The sequence below is a fragment of the Rhagoletis pomonella genome, unplaced genomic scaffold (assembly GCF_013731165.1).
Source record: "Rhagoletis pomonella isolate Grant_MI unplaced genomic scaffold, Rhpom_1.0 Rhpom_scaffold_00001, whole genome shotgun sequence".
In the NCBI taxonomy this organism is placed as follows: domain Eukaryota; kingdom Metazoa; phylum Arthropoda; class Insecta; order Diptera; family Tephritidae; genus Rhagoletis; species Rhagoletis pomonella.
In genome coordinates this window covers 83658334-83665183 of record NW_023458555.1, presented here as the reverse complement: position 1 = coordinate 83665183, position 6850 = coordinate 83658334, and positions in this window count along the sequence as shown.

Sequence of the window (6850 nt, the reverse complement as noted above, 5' to 3'; positions counted from 1 at the left end):
TGTATATGTATCTTAAAATGTAGGGAATTTTTGAAATGTGAATAAAAATGTTTTGCAACATACGTATCTACAGCGTGGCGACGAATAACTGTTACCCTGGTTTTTTTGAGAAATAAATTAGCTATTACTTTTTAATGCCTATTTACATTTGCCAGCAGTTTGCACTTTGAGAGGAAAGTTCATTTGCCACGCAAGTCTTTTTCAGGTGTATTTTTTCTTAGGCTTTGTATAAAAACATACAGAAAAGAAGAAAACGGTATACGGTTGGTCGAATGAATGGCCGTCCTAAACCATGTTCACATATCAATATTATCTCAATCAAAACTCGTTTTTTATTCACCCCGTTTACACTGGCGAATCTCAGATTATTAGCCGTCAAGTTTGTTGTGCTTGTTATTTTCACATCTCAAGGAAAAGTTATGTTTCTTCTCTGTGCCACCGTGATCACATTTTTCTGCTATAATAAGCAATATAAATATATTTTAACTTAGGTAGGTAGGTAGGTAGAAGTGGGTCGGCCAGGAATGGTGAACCCAGATGACTTAGCCTGCTTCTGCACATTGCAGGGCATTTACACAAGAGATGCAAGACTGTCTCCTCCTCTTCGTCGTCCTTGCAGCTTCTGCAACATCTACGAAAGGGCGAGTGAAACGTGAAGGAGCTCAGAGCTTTGATCGCAGCCTGGCTATCACTAAAAATGATCCCATCATTTCGGTTCCAAGCTTCTCAGCAGCTTCCATGATGGCTGAAACTTCAGCTTGGAATACGCTGCAGTAGTTCGGTAACCTAAAACAGATTTTTAGAGGAGGGTTTCGTGAGAAAACGGCGCCTCCTACCTTGCCGTCGGGTTTTGAACCATCTGTATAGATGTTAATGCTATCGGATGGAGTGTTGAAATCTTCTTTCCACTCCTCCCTGCTTGGAATTCTGGTGCTGAAGTTGCTTTCCGGAATCGATGTCGAAGCACAGCGGTCTGTGCTGTTCGGAATGAAGCAGAATTCATTTAATATACAAGAGTGTCCCTGGGCTACAGGTTGCCATTGGGATGCCTCTCTTAAGCGAAGAGCAGCGAGCGCTGCCATCTGCTTTCCTACCAAATCCAGTGGCACAAGATCCAAAATAGCGTTCAGAGCATAGCTTGGCGTGGTTCTGAGCGCTCCGATTATGCAGATCATACTAGATCTTTGCACCTTGGTGAGAAGCCTGAGATTGACCTCTTTATCTAACGCTGGCCAAAACACGATCACTCCATACAGGAGTATTGGTCTGACGACTGCTATATATCCATCTACAGATCCAGGAACTGAGGCCCCATCTCTTGCCTATGGCCCTTTTACAAGTATAGAGGGCAACGGAGGCCTTTTCATAACGCTGACTCATATTATCCCTCCAACATAGCTTCTTATGTAACGCCAAGAAATTTGGCTTTTGTAGAGAGACTTAACCGGACGCCGTTTAGCTCCGGTGGAGTGACGGAAGGCATTTTATACCTTCACGTGAAGACGACGAGCTCCGCTTTGCTTGAGCTGACGCTCAGGCCACAGCGGGTAGACCACTTTGATACATCCCGAAGCGTTCGCTGCATCAGCTCGCATAGCGTTTGCGGAAATTTTCCCCTGAAAGCGATTGCAATGCCGTCGGCGTATGCAACAACTTTTCCTCCCCCCCAATCCGTTCCACACTGGAGCGTGTTGACGGTCAGGTTCCACAGAAGTGGAGAAAGAACACCTCCTTGGGGAGTGCCCCTCGTCACAAGCCTCGACACTTCGCACGCTCCCAGCCTCGCCCTCACCACTCTGCAGCAGAGTAGCTGACCGATGAACTCCACCAGTGAGCTGTCCACTCCTAGGGCCCCCACGGCGTCAGTAATAGCCTCCGGAAGTACGTTGTTGAAAGCGCCTTCAATATCCAAGAAGGCTACGGGACAGAAGTCCTTAACGTTGAAGGACTTCTCGATATAGGCGACAAGATGATGAAGTGCGGTCTCCGTCGATTTACCTTTATGGTACGCATGTTGGTTATCAGACAGTAGCCGACTGTCTATGGTGTCAGAAAGGAAGCTGCTAACAATCCTTTCAAGTGTCTTAAGAGCAAAGGAGGAAAGGCTGATGGGCCTAAGATCCTTCGGGTTAGTATGTGAGGCCTTACCGGCCTTTGGAATAAAGACGACCGTGACATTTCTCCATGCCAGCGGTATGTGATTAAACTTGAAGCAGGCCTTGAAAATACTTAGAAGCCATTTTGCAGACACATCCAGTGTCTTAATCAGTTGTGCAGGTATTATACCATCTGGTCCTGCAGTTTTATATGGTTTAAAACTTTGTATTGCCCATCTGACTCTTTCTTCCGAGATGGGTATATTCACCGCGTAGGAAGAAGTTACAGAAGGGGAGTTTTCCCCTACAACTATGTTCCCAGGAAAGTGGGTGTCTATAAGTAGCTCAAGGGTTTCCTTTACCGTGGAGGTCCAGGATCCATCGTGCTTTTCTAAGAAGCCTATCGGGTTGGGAGATCTGGAGAGAATCTTTCGCAGCCTAGCACTTCGGAAACACCTTCGATGCCACTACAAAAAACCCTCCAGGAAGATCTCTTTGCTTCCCTAAGAGCTTTTTTATGGGCCCGGAGTAACCGCTTGTACTCCTGCCATTCGAGCTCACAGTTAAGCCTTTTGGCCTTATTGAATTGCTTCCTGCAAGATTTGCGAAGCGGGTCTAACTCCCGCGACCACCGGTGTGGTTTACATTTACCTCGCGGCTTAGGATCATGGCACGCCTGACCTAGGGCCTCTGAGCAGGTCGAGGTAAATACATTGACCATTTTCTCTAGATCCTCGGTACATTCAGGTTCTATAGGGGCTAAGCTAGAGAGCTTATCTTCAAGTAGCTGTTTATAGTAGGTCCAATCTGTGTTTTTTTAAGTTTTTGCGTAATGTTGGGCTAGTTGGAGAGAAATTCAATACCATTTCAATATATCGATGGTAAGAGAACTAGTGTTCATCTAGAACCCGCCAACCCTCCACCATCTCAGTTAAGCTTTCACTGCAGAAAGTTATGTCTAGAACTTCCTTACGGTTTTTAGTAATGAAGGTAGGCTCCCTACTTTTATTGCATATAAGTAAGTTAGTTGTTAGGAGGTAGTTGAGAAGTGACTCACCCCGATTGTTTATGTCTGAGCCGCCCCACTGGTCGTGGTGGGCATTGGCATCGCTTCCAATCAAAATGTGACCGTTTTCATACTTGGTCACCAAGTTCCGCACCGTTGCTTGAGGAGGGTGCTCCGATTCATAGGGCATGTATGCCGAAACCAATACGATGGATGTGCATTCCAGCTCTAATATTATTGTCGCGACGTCACCATCACTGTAATTAGGTAAAAGAAAGATATTTAAATCCGCTTTTGCCAAAATGCAGGCTCTAATTTTACCTTTACCACGCTCTGAGAACAGCTCGAAGCCCGTGGCACTCAATCCACAGACCCTTGAGTTGCAAACCCAAGGTTCCTGGATTAGTGCCACCTCAACATCGCCTTTGGACAGACGACATAGAAGAGCAGCCGAAGCTGCTTTAGATTTGTGGAGGTTGATTTGCAGTACTCTCATATGAAGTATCTGCCACCCCCTCCATCGCTACGATGGTTACGTCAGCCTCGCACTCCCCGTCGCTGTACAGCAGTTCTTCCTCCTCAAATACCCTGCGCATTGTCGATGCGTAGTTTGATTGAGAGGAGTCATTGCTTTCAGCGTCGGAGAGCTCCGGTTCCGGTTCCGGCTCCGGTTCGGGTGCCTCAATGTCTATGTCCATTGCTGCACCCGAACTGGAGGCGCGCTGCGCGTCCCCGCGATAGACTCTAATTATGACCTCATCGAGGCCATAATATACTCGGCCTTGCCGCTTCTCCAGGAGATCGAGTGACTCCTTGTTTAGCGACAAAACTACCTGTCTTGAAGGGCCATCAGCGTCCTCGACTCAGATGACCCTCCAATCACTCGTCGGAAGGGCTGGGTTCATCATCTGAAGCATCTTTAGAATGCTCTCAGGTGCCGAAGGTGTCGTCGGTACCCAAGCCCTTGCTCTTGGTCTGACTGGAATGTCCTTCCGGTCTACAACCTCCAACCTAGCCCCTGGATAGACAGGGCCTATCCTTGCAACGGCAGCCTTGTATAGCGCCACCGATCTCGGATCCTCGAAGGCGAGCAATTTTACGTGGCCCTGGTACCAACCAGCGTCTTTGCAAGCTGGAGGGGTTCCGGGGTTCTCCAGCAGAACATCAAAAATGTCGTTCGCCAAGGCTGCCTTCACCCACCTCCACTGGTCCTTCGGTATGGACCCGAGCTCGTTGCCTCGGTCCAAAACCCCTATGAGGATTCGGTCTTTCGCAACCTCGGCAAAGCTAGGTCTGCCCATCCAGGAGTGTGGCCGGACTCTCTTGGGTGCAGGAAGTTTTTCCTCCACCGACCTTTGTCGCTTTGACGGGGATACCCGGTTTCCACCGAAGCCCCGAGATTGACCTGGAAGTTGGGCAGTAGAGCTTTCGCCCTTTCCACCGCTTCCTTCGCGCTCTGGGGCAGCGTATCCAACGGGACCCCGTGGTACTTCTTTAGCGTCCTCGCGGCCTTACGCTTTTCAGCGTACATACCCCTCTAAGACTCGGTGATTTATTTTGTGGCCACTTGTCGCCCAGTCCACTCTGGCCAGGCCGTGAGGCCTCTGCTTCTGTGGTGGTAGACTTCGCAGCCGTGCCGGCGTTTGATGGGCCCCCAGCACCCACAGCCGCAGATGGATTTGCCGTTTCCAACACAATCCCTACGCAGTCTTACCCCGATTTGGGGAAGACGAAATTTTTGTAAATTTTTTTGTTGTTGTTGTTTTTGTTTTTGTTGGGTTTTTTGGTTGTTATTCATCTTATTCGTACGACCACCTGCTCGACGAGGCAAGCGCAGTGGTCTGCGTAGTATGTGGGGAAATCATACGGTACACCGCGACAGCGCCCCTTGCCGCAGTAAGGCCACCGCTACTGAGGCGGCCCGGTGTCATGAAGGCGCCGTTAAAATACAGCCGGTCTGTTAAACCCCCTGACTGCAAACCATCCAATGGGCACGGTGTCGCGTAACACCCTGAATTAGGGGGGAGGAGTTGGGTGTTTGGGATAGGAAAATAAGGAGGGATAAATAAGGGCAGGAGTAATCGTCGGTGCGGTAATCTCCACATACGAGACTGTGTAAGCTCGTGTCTTACACAGGTTCCCATGCGGAGCCCCCCTCTTAGTTCGTGCTGATATAGAAAGCCCCTAAAGGGCCCCCATGTCACCACTTAAGCCTCATTCCCACGCCAAGGAGACCAACATCGATGAAGTACTTTAACTTAACATTTTATTAAAAATACCTTTACAAACCTCTTTTACTTGCTAGCGTACATTTTTGTTTACTTTTGCATTTGGCATTTCTCCTCTTTTTCGCGAAAACAACCGGTAAAACTAGGCTGGACACCGAAAAGTTATCGGTTAAATCTGAGATTATTTTATAATTACTGATTAACAAGGGACGAATTTTATATGGCTAATCTCTTGTTATAATTACAGATTAGGGTGTTAAGCTCGAAAATGAGGATAATCTACTTATATGTCAACCTAGTACTAGTCACCAGTTCCGAGTATATTCGATTTTCAAGTATGAGGCCTTATGTTGTACAAAAGGGGGAGTATAAGGCACTAAAAATGGAGAAAATTTGCCTATGGTTACAGAAGATATGGAATAAATTAACTGACGAAGACCTGCGTGTCAAATGAACTTTTCTCTCAAAGTTTACACTGCTGGCAAATGTAAATAAGGATTAAAATTTAAAAACTAATTAATAAAACTAAAGGAAAATCTGTGGAAAATTAATCTTTAAAGGCCCCTTTTATTTCTCAAAAAAAAACTAGTTCACAGTTATTCGTCGCCACGCTGTATATTGAACAAAAAAATGTTCCGCAAGTTTGCGCATGTTACACCGAGATATCGACAAGCAAGGCGAATTTATACGCATACATACACACATACATATGCATATGAATTCACCTTGTCGATAAGTGTGGAACTTTTGATAACTGTTGATATTTGAGTGAATTGTGTATCCAATTTTGATGTTTAAAGCTGAATATTCCACTCTAAAAATGATTCACGACGCTGCATTTGATACGCAAAAATAAGTAAATAAACGTTTTAACTTCATTTTTTCACCAAATTGACATATCGTCACCTAAGGGTGAAAAGGTGTCAAGTCTATTTTTGAAATTGTTCGACAGAGACGAAAAATCGATTTAGTATCGTATTACCTCTCATTCTGCAGCAAACTAAATTTTGAAAAAAAAACAGATTACACCTTTTCGCCTTTATGTAGCGATATATTCTTTCAGAAATGAATTCGTCATCAGAGTCGGAAGCGGTATCAAAAGAGTAAATAAAAGAAAAGAAAAGAGTTACATAAAAAAAATTATTTATATGTTGTGTTACAATAATAATACATATTTAAAACAAAAACGTTGTGAGGACTAAGTATATACTTTTTTAAGTTTTGACCGTCGATAATTTCTACAATTTCAAGCTATGGGGCACCATGTAAAATTAAATCTATATTCAAACAAACTGATACCTCATTTATTTCAATCGCATAAAAATTTTCGAATTTAACTATTCTTAAATACGGCCTTGAATTTATATATGTGTATACAGGGTGTCCCAGAAGTAACGTACCAAACTTTAGGTGAAGGTAGGTGGGGGGGGGGATGGGTGAGCTCACTGATAAACAAAAAATTTTCAGGTAAAAGTGTCACCGTTTTTGAAATATTTACATTTTTTCAAATTTACAAAAAA